Source organism: Microcaecilia unicolor, chromosome 5 (assembly GCF_901765095.1).
Source record: "Microcaecilia unicolor chromosome 5, aMicUni1.1, whole genome shotgun sequence".
NCBI lineage: Eukaryota > Metazoa > Chordata > Amphibia > Gymnophiona > Siphonopidae > Microcaecilia > Microcaecilia unicolor.
In genome coordinates, this window is record NC_044035.1 from 282,192,256 (window position 1) to 282,208,579 (window position 16,324).

Here is a 16,324-nt window from a genome sequence, read left to right on the forward strand (position 1 = left end):
TATTACTTAGATTGTGAGCCCTCCTGGAATAGAGAAATATTCAGAGTACCTGAATGTAACTCACCTTGAGCTACTACTGAAAAAGGTGTGAGCAAAATCTAAATAAATAATAATAATAATAAATAATAGTGCTTGGCCTGTAAAAAAAAAAGGAAAATGTTTCTAAGAAGTGCCACGTTGAATTCTGGCATAGTACGCGGGAGAGTCCTGCACTGAGATGTGTTAAGCCCAGATTCTAACATCGTTTAGTAAAAGGGCCCCACTGTACGTTATGCACTAAAATGCTGCATTAAGGGGCCCTTTACTGAGCTACGGCAAAAAGTGGCTTATGCTACTTTTGGTGCACAAAATTGGTGCATGCTAGGCCATTTTTTACCGCAGCGGGAAAAAAGGCCTTTATTAAAATGGGAGACAGATCAAGGAGGCAGATAATAGTTAAAAACAGTCTTTAATGTAGTGAAAAGCTCCCAGGTTAACAATAATCTGTACCTGACATACTAGAGGAAATATCATTACAAAAATACAGTTTCAGCTATTACATCCTTTGTGAGGCCCATGTAAAATCATATTGTGTATATCCATTTTGTATATGAACATTTAAAGGAAGCGTTTGAGGTTTATCTCTATTAGTTTTATACTGAGAAAGGGAAGACGTCGGGGGCATAATTGAACGTGAACGCCTATCTCCATGGGCGTCTATGTCCGAAAACAGGTATGTGAAGAGGCGGGACAGACCGTATTTTCAAAAAAAATGGACGTTTTTCAGCTGGGCGTTTGTTTTTTTTTTAGCGATAATGGAAACTAAAAACGCCCAGTTCAAAAACGTCCTAATCTGAACTATTTGGTCATGGGAAGGGCCACGATTTGTAGTACACTCGCTCCCCCTGACATGCCAGGACACCAACTGGGAACCCTAGAGGTCAGTGCGGTGGACTTCAGACAACGCTCCCACATGCATAGCTCCCTTACCACGGGTGCTGAGCACCCAACCCCCTCCCCCAAAACCCACTACCCACAAATGTACAACACTACCATAGCTCTTAGGGGTGAAGGGGGCACCTACATGTGGGTACAGTGGGTTTTGCAGGCCTCCCATTTACCAGCACAAGTGTTACAGGTAGGGGGGGATGGGCCTGGGTCCGCCTAGCTGAAGTGCACTGCGGTACCCACTAAAAGTACTCCAGGGACCTGCATACACGCAGGCCTCTAGGACTGGTTGCTGCTATATAACATTGGCACACCAGTTGACACATGAAGACTAATCTCTCCGAAAACGTCCTTTATTGGAATAAGCACACTTACTCACAGTTAACTGCAGATCAGAGGTTGTGCCCCACTGGCAACGAATCTCCCTGGTACTGAGATGAGCAGTAGGTCAGAGCTGGCAGAATGGTGTACAATGCCCTCTTTCAGCCACATTCAAGGGAAGAACTAAGTTCTGTAATGCAGCTAACACGTGAAAGGGATCTAAAACTGGCTTACAAAAATGGCCACTACCTCATGGACTACCGGAAACAAAACAGGGCACACTCTGACCCAGTAAGCAGGGGGGAAAGCACCATGGGAGTAGAGCCTACCAACTACCAACATCGTGAGCATTTGCCACAAGCTAGTGGAATCACAAAAAATACCCTGCACCCACCACAATGCATTGCTGATGTGACTCTGCAGTGCGCATAACAGAAAAGGTGTCACACTCACCCGAGAGCCACATCAGAACCAGGGAAAAACTGTCACAGGATAGAACACATTGCAGTCATAGAGGTGGGTACGGCATTTGAGGCTGGCATAGAGCCTGGAAAAAAAGTTTTTCAAGTGAGTTTTTTTTGGTGGGAGGGGGTTAGTGACCACTGGGGGAGTCCGGTGGAGGTGATCCCCGATTCCCTCCAGTGGTCATCTGGTCAGTTGGGGCACTTTTTTGGGACCTGTTTGTGAAAAAAAAGGGTCCAAAAAAAGTGACCCAAAATCGCGGTAAAAACGCCTTTTTTTTCTGATTATCAGCTAAAGACGCCCATCTCTCCTCGGCTGATAACCACGCCCCAGTTCTGCCTTCACCACGCCTCCAATACGCCCCCATCAACTTTACCCGTTTCCGCGATGGATTGCAGTTGAAAACGCCCAAAATCGGCTTTCGATTATACCGATTTGGGCGCCCACGGGAGAAAGACGCCCATCTCCCGATTTGGGTCGCAATATAGGCGTTTTTCTCTTTCGATTATAAGCTGGAAAGTCTATAGATAAAAGCAGGACAGGAAGGGATACCTGTGGATCAGGAACATGTCACCTGCATATGCTGACAGCTTAATCTCAACATTTTTAATAGCTACATCTTCTATGTTAGGATTTTGATGGATCAGCAATGAAAAGGATTCTACTGCCAAATTAACAATAAATGGAGTAGGGAGGAGCTTTTTTTTTTTTGTCTAGTGCCCCTAAGTGGTATAAAGGGGTCAGTGATTATGGTATGGACCAATTTTTTTTTTTTTTTTTTTTTTGCAGAAGGATGAGTCTACAGGGCACATACTCTATTCAGGAATCCAAATTATTCAATGCAATCAAATGTTTTCTCAATGTCTAGGGATCCAGCAAGCACTGCATATGCAAGGGATTTAGCAGCATGAGTTACACGGTGGAATAAGCAAGCATTATCCGTAATAAATTGTTACTGCATGAATCCAATTTGATCTCTGTAGATAACTTCATACACTACCTTACTTGACTTAGTGGTAATATTTTAACATAAATTTTGTCATCTGGATTAAATAATGATACTGGCCTATAATTTTGAATGTACATGTTTTGTTTTGTTTTCTTGGCTTTTCTAATACTTGAAGAAGTCTTAGAAGCTTTGTGTGTTCCAGGTATTTACCTAAATTCAGTAAACATGAGGAGAAAGATTGTACAAAATATTGGAGTTTGAAGCAATAAAGGACCTTTTACTAAACCACTTTAAGCACTAATTCATGCTTAATATGGAAAAAAAGTTTACCATGAAACACTTTATTTTGTGGAAATTTACTTGTCAGCGCACACTAACTACGCTCTATTTTTTAAAATATTTTTCAGGAGGAAACATGTCATTGGCGGGAAATGGGTATGGCAGTGTTATCCAGCTAGCACACACTAATGCAAACATACCCATTAACCAACTATGACCTGCCCACTCCCGAAAAATATTTTAAAAAAAAGGAGGTGGTAACTGCTTTTGCATTAATATGTTTGCAGGTCTCCTGCACTAATGGAAAAATTAGCATTGGACCTACAAAAAGAAAAAAAAGCCCTATGTTAGGGGTGCAGTAGGAATGGGTTTAGGGTCTTATAAATTTACACTCCTAAAATACGAGCGTAATCTATGCTCTGAAATTTATGCTCCTAATTTAGGGCCTAGTTTGCTCATAGATTTAGCATGCATTCAGGAGCATAAATTTAGGAGCATTCTCCCCAATATTTAAAACCATTTAACCGTCCAGGAACAGCTCCTGGCTGGTTAAATGGGACTTAACTGGCTATCTGGCAATATTCAGCGGGAGATAGCTGGCTGTCTCCTGCAGAATATTGCCAGTTAGCACTTAGCAGATAACAACCAGTAATATCGCATGATATAACCAGCTATAAGCTAATATTCAGCGCATCGCTAGCTAAGTTTAGTGGCCAAATTAGGCTACCAAAATAGCAGGCCTATTTTTGGCCGGTTTCAACTTAACTGGCCAGCATTGAATATTGACTTGGTTAATTTGAAACCAGCCAAAATATCCAGGGGAGGCAGCCCGGCTACCTCCCTTGGTGTGAATATTGACCTCACTAATCCCTGGATTCTATAGATGGCACTCAATATTGTGTGTGCAAATTTGGGCACATTTTAATTTAATAACAAGCCAATTAGTGCCAATAATTGGGTTCTAACATTCAATTATTGGTGTTAATTGGCAGCATTTTGAATTGATGTGTAAGTGTAAATCTTTTAGCGTGCAACTGACAAGGAAGCCATTTCCAGAATCCAGTCCCAAGCCATTTCTTAATGCATCTTAGTAAAAGTGCCCCTAAATCATGTGGACTCAGATTGGATGAGAGAATTTACTGTAGACTAAAAAGATTCTAGATTTTGAGAAGTGTTAGATAATTGATTCAAAGGGTTAGATGAATATAATTCTGAGAATTATTTCCTAAACTGCTGTGATGTTCTATTTGTAGAAGTAAGTACCTGTTCCTTATCCCTCTTGAGTGAATGGACTTTAGTTCTTTTTTTGGAACTAATTAGCTAGTAGTCCATCATGCTTTTAATTAGCTGAATAATAACACACTTCTTCGAAAAACATTTCTTTCCCTGCATGGAATTTTAATAATTTATTATATTCATGTTTGCTTCATTAGTATTGTGTAGATAAAATAGCATGTACTAAGAAAAAAGAAAAATACCCCAAATAACTTGTTTAGCCCATACAAATCATAAAACCCAAGACAGCAACGTTTTGGCATATACCTACATCGGGGTAAAAATACAAACATGTGTACCACATTCCTTCCAAAAGTATATATGCACATCAGTTTTGACAGAACAAGATTTACTGCTAATGTATGGTTCAAATGATCTCTCAAAGTGGTATCACAATCCAAACAGCAAAATCAAAATAGTAATTTGCCCCACAATTCATCTATATTAACAATGAGTCATCACTCAGAAATTTAGAAAGAAGAGAGAGAAAACAGAGAAAACAGAGAGTAAGAGGGATGTCTGTCCAAATACGATCACAGTTCTACACAGGGTTATCCTATACTATCATGAGAATCTTCTCTTCAGCTCATCTGCATTCAAGAGTGTTCTATGATTGCTGGCAGCTGTTCTTTAGAATCAAAAGTCTTAGTATCATTTTGCATAGTATTTTTTCATTCATGCCATAGTAAACTAAGCCATACTGGGCCATAGGAGCCAACTTTTCAAAATTATTGGGGGTGCTAAGCCCAATGGAAATGACCCCTCCCTGGACACATACAAGGAATTTTCTCAATATTGGGAGTGCTCAAGCACCCACAGCACCCACAGAGTCGGCTCCAATGCTACCGATACTTTCAGTTATGCCCCCATGCTGAGAAACATCTTTCTATGGGGCCCTTTTACTAAGTCGCGGTAGGGCTAACGCGTGGATAGCACATGCCAAATCGACACTACTGCCAGGGTAGCGTGGGCGACCGTGGTAATTTTGAAGTTGGTGTGCGCTGTTTCCAATGGTAGAAAATAATTTTCTATTTTGTGGGGAGTGTGCCTGGCGGTAATCGGCAGTGCAGCCACATTGGCGCTCGCTGTCAGATTACAGCATGAGTAGTGTGTGAGCCCTTTCTGCCAAGTAAACTGGTGGCGTTAAGGGCTCAGGCAGTAAATAGCCAATTGCTACTTTTAACACACTGCCATTAACTGCTCCATTTAAAAAAGGCCTTTTTCCCCAGCTGCAGTAAAAAGTGGCCCAGCGCTCGCCAATTTCACGCATCTAAATTAGCACAGGCCACTTTTTACCGCAGCTTAATAAAAGGACCCCTAGTTGAGGTATTTATCTTAGCAATGTCTGTTCTTCCATTTTTGTACAGAGTCAATAGAATCTGCAGGGTTTGTGGATATGAAAAGAGTTTAGCCAGTATTGGCTGGATTCTATAAATGGCGCACAAATTTCCATGTGCAAAACTGTGCACTATCCTGAGATGTATGCACAACTAAATTGGCTAAACAAGCCAATTAGTGCTAATAGTTGGGTGGTAACAATCAGTTACTGGCATTAATTAGCAACATTTTTGATTTGCATGTGCATCTTGCAGAGTCATATTCTTAAAGATCTGTGCAGAAATCTTAAAGCGTGCAACTCAAAAGGGGCGTGCCCATGGGAGGGGCATAGGCATAGGTAGGTCAGGGGTGTTCACTAAAGATGCATGCTGTACTACTGAATAAAACAGCTAGGGGCCCTTTTAAGCAGCGGTAGGGCTAACGTTCGAGTAGCGTTCCCGGCTGAAATCAGCAGTGCGGCCACATTGCCATGTGCTGTCTGATTACCACAGCAGTAGCGCGAAAGCCCTTACCACCAAGTGAATATGTGGCAGTAAGGGCTCAGGCAGTAAATAGCCATGTGCTACTTTTAATATTAGCGCTCAGCCATTTACCGCCCCATTAAAAAAAGGCCTTTTTACCCACTGTGGTAAAAAATGGCCCAGTTTAATTTCACGTGCCCAAACTAGCGCAGGCCACTTTTTACTGCAGCTTAGTAAAAGGACCCCCTAGAGCAGTTTAAAATATACAGAATTAAAAGAGATAAGAGAAAATGTTAGACAGGGGAAGTGCAGTCAAAAAGGTAGAGAAAGAATATGGTGTCACAACTATTAATCATAAGACTAGAGATATGCACGGGGACATAATCTGGTCCCCATCCCCACCTCATCTCCAGTCAATTCTTTCACATCCCTATCCTATTGCTACCATTACCACAGTTGTCTTTCCCATTCCTGTACCCAACCCACATTTAAAAGATCTTGTACATTCAAACAAAGAAACCATAAACCCCTGGATTCTATATATCATGCCCCAAACTGTGTGCTGAAGTTTGGGTGCGTGCCCAAGACGCATATGCAACTTAATTGATTAACAAGCTCTTCAGAAGGAATTATTGGGATCTAACAACCAATTATTGCAGTTAATTAACTTTGATTAGAAGTTGTGCGTGCATCTGGCAGTGCGCTATTCTATAAGGATTGATGGCCAACTTTTCTATTGTTTGTTTGTTTGAAAAGGGGGCATGGCCGGGGGGGGGGGGGGCTGTTCCAAAAATTTGCGTGTGGAATTACAGAATTTGGCCTAAGTGTGCCTAACTTGGCCACTGGCATTGACACCTGGTGTCATCAGGTATAACTTCAGCGCCCAAAGGTTAGGCGCAGGATCCATGCTTACGTGCTATTGTATATAAGGTACATGCCCTTTGTAGAATAATGCTTAGGGGGTTTCTATGTTTGATGCCTAAAAAATATGCACAAAAACATTTTTGCCTAAGCATATTCTATAAAATTTAGGCATGGTATGTAGAATACGCCCAAGTGGGATTGTAGTGCCTAAAACTACATGCATCCATTTATATCAACAAACACATGGCATAAATCCTGGCATGTAGCTTTATGTGCACTGGCCACATTCTATAACTACGTGTGCAAATCTTGGAACGCTCGTGAAACGCCCATTTCCCCACCCATAACCATGCCCATTTTGCCTGCACGCGTTAGAAGTTAGGCGCACTGCATACAGAATATGCTTAGAGAGTTATGCACGTAAAATGTAATTATTGTCAATTAGTGCACATGATTGCTTGTTAAGTGCTGTTATCAACACTGATTAGCTTGTTAAGTCAATTAAGGTTTGTGCATTCTTATAGAATATGCTTGGATTTCGGTGTGGAACTCTAGGCACAGGCACACTATATTACTACTACTACTACTATTTAGCATTTCTATAGCGCTACAAGGCGTACGCAGCGCTGCACAAACAGAAGAAAGACAGTCCCTTCTCAAAGAGCTTACAATATATAGAATCCAAAAGGTAGTGCCAAATTTTTTCAGTGTCTAAGGGGTCCTTTTACTAAGGTGCGCCGAAAAATGACCTGCACTTGTGTAGTCGCGTATACTGAACACACACAGGTCCATTTTTCAGTGCACCTGCAAAAAAGGACTTTTATTTTGCCTGGAAATGGACATGCAGCAAAATGAAAATTGGCGCATGTACACTTTGGGCCTCATACCTTACTGCCACCCATTTACTAGCGGTAAGGTCTCACGCTATAACCAGGTGGTAATTGTCAGTGCGCATACAATGCTGATTACTGCCCGGTTAGCACCACGCGTGGGAAAATAAAAATATTTTTTACGATGCGCATACTGGACATGCATAAAGAATGAAATTACCGCCTGGGCCACGCGGTAGCTGGGTGGTAATTCCGAATTGGCGCATGTTGGGCACGCATAGGTGCTTACATGGCTTAGTAAAGGGCAGTGCACTTTTTCTAGGGGAAAAGGTGCCTGTACTCAAATGCTAGGCTTCTCTTCAGGGGAGGGGTGATCACTGAGAGACCCACCCCACAATAGCCAGGCCCCCTGCAACTAGTCACAGAATCCATGAAAAGGCAGAATTGGTGTGTAGAGCCTGAGCTCTTTCATTAAAACTTGGGGAACAGCAAAAAAAGTAGCGAGATCAACACGACACTCTCAAGACACCGTGGGTACGAGTAATAAAATGTTTAATTAGATGAAAATTAAGAAAGACTCGGTACATTTCGTTTACAAACACTCTTTTTCTGTTTGTCATCCTTACAGTTTTGAATGATTGTTTTTAAAGTGCATTCATCTGTCATTAGCCTTTTTAAGTATTATCCCTTTTGCTTTTCCTATTATCCTATGTTGTTTTATTCCAACTAAATGTATTTTTCATGTTCTGGTACTCTTCACTGTTTCAGGCTTGATTTGACTACCTCATTTATGGTGTTCCATTCATTGGTTTACACAACAAACAGGTCTGCATTTATTTTCATATATACCTGATATCTCCTATAATTATTAGCCTTAATCCAGCAAAAGGATGAACAGAACTGTAGTTTCATTGTGTTTTTTACAATTTTATACTGTTATTTATTTCATGGTCCAATTTAGTTTCTTTAATTTCATCTTATTATTCTCATGTGACTTATAGTTTCTTTGGATGTTTATTTTTTCAATACATGGTTTTTATGTCTCCGTTTAAAAAACTCCCAAAACTTATTGTTTTATCAGTCATTACCATTTATATGATTGCTCTAAGTTTTATACATTTTTGTGTACTGCTATTTATATGACTGTTTTAGGTTCTATTTATTTGAATGTATTATAATTGTATACCTCTCTTGACTTGCAGACTCCTGAAGCAGGCGTTTTTCACTGAAACACGGCTCCATGTCAAGTCTTTTTTTAATTTTCATCTAATTAACCATTTTATTACTCATACCCACGGTGTCTTGGAAGTGTCATGTTGATATCGCTACTTTTTTGCTGTTCTTCTATTTTTATCCACGTAGGGGATCCTGTTTCTCCACTCTTTGTTGGTTTTTATTAAAACTTGGGGACCATGGGTCAATTTTAGCAGACAATGGAAAAGGTGCCGGTACTCAATACCCCTATATACCCCCTCAAAAAAAGCCGTGGTAAAAGGGCCCTTAAGTTTCAACAACATTTATTGAATTATCTCCAAAATATATCCTATTTAACACAAAGCAATAGGTATTACTTTGTTAAACATGCAACAAAATGATATTCTTATTTTCAACATTATTTTCTTAAATATCAACGTCCATAATGTTCTAACAGTCCATCATTTCAAACTATGTAAAAATAATAAACCTACAGAGAGGGAGCTCACTTCCATTCTACGTTCCTTGATTGTTCATCCTGCTACTGAAAAAGAACATTCTGATGATGTGCTGGTGGCAGGAATTCCAAGTGGAGGTGTGCATGGGGACATAATCTGGTCCCCATCCCGACCCCATATCCAGTCAATTATTTTCCATCCCGGCCTCATCCCCATCATATTACTACCGTCCTGTCAGCATCCCCACAGATTTCCCATTGTCCCTCTCCCTGTACACACCTCTACATAGGACTCTTAAGTCAGTCATTGGGAAATTCTAAAGATAGTTGACAGAGGGTCCAGTAAATTTCTGCAGCTTTTTTGCAGTGTCTTGGATTCTGGTTTCTGGCAGGCAACATACCCAGGGCAGACTCATCAGTTTGGGCCAGGTGAGGCTGTAGCCAGGGCACCAGAGATAAAGGGCACCAAATGCCTGAGCCTGTGATGTCACTGGCCCTATAGGTTAAGCTGGTCCAGAGCTTACCCGGCGGCATTGTGAGTGCAGTTAAAAAAAAAAGCCATCAGCCCCCTTCCTCTTTCTGTCTCGGGACACCTTCCCTTGTCTACCTTTTACAGGCAGTTTTCCCCTCCCAAACACAGAAGGCATTTCACCTAACACTACTTGCATCAGCCCTGGCGTCTTCCTTCTGCCTAGCCACACTCCTACCCCTCCTTTGACATAACTTCCCATTTCTACAGGGGCGGGGCAGAGCGAAAAGACAGGGGCTGACGCAGGTAGCATTAAGTAAAACTCTGTTGGTCTTCAGGAGGAGGAAATTGCCTTTAAAGGTAGTCTGGGGGGAGGATGGCCTGAGGGAGGCATGCCATGGGAGGGTACCAAACCACAAACTGGCTCAGGGCACCATGGCAGGGCAGCTGAGGGGGGGGGGGGGCAAAATTATTCGTGCCTAGCCTGCAAGAGGGAGGGGGACAGTGCAGGCAAGGTTTTCAGGGAGTACTAGAAGCTTTCTTCCTGCCTGCCTGCCTGCTTCCAGGTCTGTCTTTCTCTCTGTTCCTATGTGCCAGGACCAGATGATTGCATTAGCACGATAACCCAGATAACCCGGGTTATCTCATTAATGCAAGCTTCCGGGTCCTGGCACACAGGAGCAGGGGATGACAGACCAAGGGAGGAGCAGTCAGACACAGGAAGGTAAGGGGGTAGGAGCTGCAGCTCAAGTGTGGGAGGTGGCAGCTTGGATGGGGGGCACACGGTGCAGCAGCGACCCAGGTGGCAGGGTGACCCTTCCCCGGGCCCGGCTGTGTCTCTCGGTGGCCCTGCGCCATGATCCCTTGAGCCGGCCCTGAGCATGCCTCCCTGGTCAATGTGTCTGATCTGCAGATGGGTCCCTCAGTCCCACATAGAAGAGAATCATCATATATAACTTGTCCTCTTTCTTATGACTAGTATAGTGTTCTGCTTCCCCTGTTCAGCATATTGTATGCATGTCTTCCTCTTCCACAGATTTCATGACTTCATAGTGGTTCTGTAACTGTGTGGTGTGCTTTCTGCTGCTAGACATGGCAGTCTTCCAGTTTCCGTTTAAAAAGGATGAACTGTCTTCTTTTTCTTTTGTTTCCTCAGTCATATTTACTAGCTGGCTCTTTCTTGTGGCCATTATGGTTTCTGTGTAAAATCTGTCAATAAAACCTTCATTTTCCCAAATGCTCTTCAGCCTGGCCACCTCCACCTGCAAAGCAAATCCATTTTTCATTGAAAACCAAGTGCACTATTAGAAGGCTACAGTCAGATAACAAACTGATTTATTTATATGTTGACAGAGCTGGTGCTTTGACATCAGCTTCTGAAATTATATTTGAACAACTTTCTGCTTCCGTTAGATCAATAGAGAATGGCGTATTACCAAGGCAGGACAGAGGCACAGAGTGAGTGTACTTGTACAGCTGCAATTATTAGTCGGTTCACGGGGGATTCAAAGCGCTGATCTCAAATCTTCCTTTCAGATTCATCTGATGTGCCGTGGGGGTTGAACTGACACTCCATTCACCTCCTCCCATACCAACACTGAATACTTTAAATGCATTCAAAATAGTGCATGTGAGCAGCATGTGGCTTTTTCCTTGTACTGAAAGAGAACATGGTAGATAGGGAAACTTTTTTTTAAGCATTCAAAAATGTGTGCCTCCAAATCAAATGCAACCTTGTTGCAGTGGCTGAGTTCTCTCTGCTCCTTTCATTGAATGTTTCTGCAAGCATTGCAATAAGTGGATGGTTTGCAAAAAAGTAGAAATACAAATTTGGGACTATTAAAGGGAAGAACATTTGATTTGGGTTTTTTTTTTTTTGGGTGGAGTGGGGTTGCAGCTCTCTCTTTCTTTGGCATATGCTCCATATTGACTAGTTAGTTTTAAAACTTGTCTTAGCTTAAAGGATGATCCTTGGAATAACTCTGATATTGCAGGTGATCATCCGTATCTTTTGATGGGAAGTGGGCCAGGAATTTGGAATGTCACTTTGGAGCAGTTTCATGGTCAGCTCCTTTTCAGCAGTTCGAATACTATGTTTGGTAAGTGTTGCAATCTTAGCATATCACCAGCTGGGTGTGATTATGGAGCCTGTAATCACAAAGATGCCCCCTTGTCTATGACAATCGGGTCCAATACAGGGGGAAGTTATCAACGTGGGCTACTGTTAAGATGTGTTATTTTACTGTTAATCTCATTAATTAGTAATTAGGTCTCAGTACATAAAATGAGACCTGTGATAAAATAGCGAGAGTTAATTGTAAAATAATACCAGGGGCTGCATTTTAATTTGCAGTTACCTATGTGATTAATGCATTAATCATGTCTCCTGTCTCCTTCAAACTTCTCTTCTGTTCTCTTACACTGCCAGCCCCTCTCCTCAGTGCAATTCGACATCTCTCCCCCTATCCGTGATTTAATATTACCCCCCATACAAATCTACCTTAAAGGTCTTCTGTTGATCCTTGCCAGTGGCAGTGTTGCACACATGCTGCTTGAAGCCTGGTCCGAAGCTTTCCCTCTGATATGTCCCACCACCCGTGCAGAAAAAGGAAGTGACAGGGGAAGAGGGACAGGCCAGAGGGAAAGGTTCAGAGAAGGCCACAGACAGCATAGGTGCAATGCTGCCACTTCTGGGGATGAACAGAAGACCACCATTAAGAGAAACTGTGTGGGGGTGGGATGAGAAGAGGGGCAGATGCTTAACCCTGGGTTGGGGGAGGGGAGTGAGCTGCAGACCTATGAGCAGAACTGAAGGGCCACTGATGGAAACTATTGCTAAGGCAGTAAGCTCCAGCAGCCATGAGAAAAGTTTGGTGCTGCTTACCACCAAGTTTGTGTCACTGCTTATGAGGGTGGAGAAGAGAGAGGGAGAAAGGGGGGAGGAAGAGAGACAATGGACCCCAGGAAAGAAAGAAAGATAATGGATCTTGGGGAAGAGGAGAGGGAGAGAAGGAAGAGAAAGGGGGATGGGCTTTGATATACCGCCTCTCTGTGGTTGCAATCAAAGCGCTGTACATATTATATATATAGGTACTTAAATACCAGTTAAGTGACTTGCACAGAGTCACAATGAGCTGCAGTGGGAAATAAATAAAATACCTTTAATTGTGTGGTTAATCGTGATTAAAAGTTTTAATCGAAATGCGGCCCTAGTGTTAATGGTAGCCCACATTGATATCCCCCCCCCCCCCCCCAGTCACTATCAGGTGCCCCAATGCTGTTAGTTCAAGTTCTAACAACATCTTGGCACCAAGAGTATGTTATAGAATACTAGTGAATGTTGGCACTGGCATGCCCATGTATAGCCATGTTCTCTTATGCCTTGTAAATGGCAGGTATAACTGTTATGTTTAAGTGCAGCCATATGGACGCCTCCTTGTTAGGCTCTGTGGCACTTAGGTGCTACCTTATAGGATAGTGCCCAGTGCACATTGGCCCTCTTTTACCAAACTGCACTAGTGATTCCCACATGGCAATGCTGTCAAAGCCCATTCAAAGTGAATGGGCTTTGTTGGCATTGCCGTGCCGAGAATCGCTAATGTGGTTTAGTAAAAGAGGCCCATAGAGGGGCATAATTGAACGGGGTGCTCATCTCTAAGGACGGCTCTGTAAAGGGGTGGGGCAACCTGTATTATCGAAACAAGATGGGTGTCCATCTTTCATTTCAATAATATGGTGGGGGACGGCCAAATCTCAACCTTTAGGTCAACCTAAATGTTGAGATCGCCGACATTAGAGATGGGTGGCCTCGGTTTTTGCCTATAATGCAAACCGAGGACGCCCATCTCAAAAATGACCAAATTCAAGGCTTTTGGTCGTGGGAGGAGCTAGCATTCGTAGGGCACTGGTCCCCCTCACATGCCAGGACACCAACCAGGTACCCTAGAGGCCACTGCAGTGGACATCACAAATTGCTCCCAGCTGCATAGCTCCATTACCTTGTGTGCTGAGCCCCCCCAACCCCCCCCCAAAACCCACTACTCATAACTCTACACAACTACCATAGCCCTTAGGGATGAAGGGGGGCACCTACATGTGGGTACACTGAGTTTCGGGTGGGTTTTGGAGGGCTCACATTTACCAACACAAGTGTAACAGGTAGGGGGGGATGGGCCTGGGTCCACCTGTCTGAAGTGCACTGCACCCACTAAAAACTGCTCCAGGCACCTGCATACTGCTGTCATGGAGCTGGGTATGACATTTGAGGCTGGCAAAAAATATTTTTTAAATTGTTTTTTTTTGGGTGGGAGGGGGTTGGTGATCACTGGGGGAGTAAGGGGAGGTTGTTCCCGATTTCCTCTGATGGTCATCTGGTCAGTTTGGGCACCTTTTCAAGGCTTGGTCATGAAACAAAAGGGACCAAGTAAAGTCGGCCAAATGCTCGTCAGGAACGCCCTTCTTTTTTCCATTATCGGCCGAGGATGGCGACCTCTTAACCATGCCCCTGTCCTGCCTTCGGTGCACTGCCGACACCCCTCTTGAACTTTGGTCGTCCCCACGACAGAAAGCAGTTGAAGGCGTCCAAAATTGGCTTTCGATTATGCCGATTTGACCAGCCCTGAGAGAAGGATGCCCATCTCCCAATTTGTGTTGGAAAATGGGTGCACTTCTCTTTTGAAAATGAGCTGGATAGGCACCTAACCGTCAATCATATAAGTACATAAGTAATGCCATACTGGGAAAAGACCAAGGGTCCATCGAGCCCAGCATCTTGTCCACCTTTGATGGCACCTTTGATATGCTTAAGAGGTGCGTACCTCTAGGAACCAGCTTATAGAATTGTTCCAAACCCCCTATATGATAAATTTTAAAGATGAAATGAAATATGTATCTTATCAATTTATATTAGATGAATACAGTAATACAGTAATTGGAAGTGTTTTATTTCATACAGAAATCACTCGAAAGTCTTCTGTTTCTTTGAAGCCAAGAAGAGGAAATATTACATGATGATTCTTAGTTTGTTCTTACCCCTCTGCTTAATTAATGTAATAAATTGGAGAGAAACATGATGTTTAAACCTTTTTGATGTTTTTCTTTTTACAATATTTTATAAATGAGTACTATTTTATTTCATAGTTGAGGAAACAATATCTGGAAATACATACTAATTTCATTTCAGCTTTAGATTATATTGATGATGGTGCCCTCTGCTGGGCAGACTTAGTTGGTAAAGCCTACATTACCTTTTCAAACAACATGGGTTTGGAGATGAAGAAGATAATAGGTGTGCAGAGGGCCCACAGATTAGCATTCGATTGGATCAGCAGTATGTTATAATGGACTGATATTAAAGCCAACAGGGTATGTAGCATGAACTTTTGTTAGAGTGCCTATCTGCATGCAGGTATTTTAAAGGGAATGTTTTTGACAAGTATGATGGGAAACAAAAAGAATTTAAGAATCCTTAATGCCAGTTTTTAGGTCTCTTGTGCTCTTTTTAATAAGCTTCTGATACTTTGTTTCACAAAATAAGATAATTTCCAGAGCAATGAAACAGGGACAGGAAGGCAATGATTTCAGTTTCCATGAACATTGGTCTCCATAATGCACTGCACTGATGATATCACGCCACACCAAGTGGGAGGCATATCCATTTCCATACGGAGGAGCTGTACAGGAACCATTTAGATAATTTTAGATCATTGAAAGAGACTCTCAGTTTATACCATGCACCAATACAGAATGGCCCATATCCATAAAAGTATGCTCATTTTCAAAGTTACGTAGAGGCGCATTTTCGATATGATGTCTAAGTCAGACTTTGGATGTTTTGTGCTAAACATCCCAAATCTGAATAGCAAATGTAATCATATTTGAAAAAGCAAAAAATCTATCTTTTTTTTTTAATGTCATTTGTAACAAGATTTTGTGTCTGTGCGTTTTTCTTTTTAGGCCATTTAAAAATAAAATGCACAAGTGAAAAATGTAGAATAGTAAGCCATTGGGATGTAGGAGGGGCCAGCATTTTTAGCAGACTGATCCCTCAGACAACTCAGGAGAGCAATGGGGGACCCTAGGGGGCACTTCTGTGGACTTCATATAAATGCTCTCAAGTACATATCTCACTGTTACAACATTATCTTGTCTACTGAGCCATCCAAAATCCACCCAAAACCCACTACCCCCAACTATACGCCACTACAATAGCCCTTATGGGTGAAGGGGGCACCTATCAGGGCTGGTGCTAGGGTTTCTGGTGCCCTCCTGCAGCCTATTAGTCAGCGCCCACTACCCATCCAGGGGCGGGGTCACTATGGCTCAGTCCCTACAGTAGCCACACCCCTTTTACCTGCCATGGCGCATATAAACAGGCATCATTGAAAATATTACACCAGTATAGGAGAAGAAAAATAACTTGTTTTTTTTTTCATTATAAATAATTTCTGTAAGCTGTTACAGCTCCAGTATACCCAAAATGACACAAACCAAATCAGC

General features: G+C 42.4%; 1 pseudogene; it reads left to right on the forward strand.

The window, feature by feature from the left end:
• The window catches only part of LOC115471343, a 149,969-nt pseudogene that overhangs the window by 30,093 nt on the left and 103,552 nt on the right, over positions 1-16,324 (forward strand).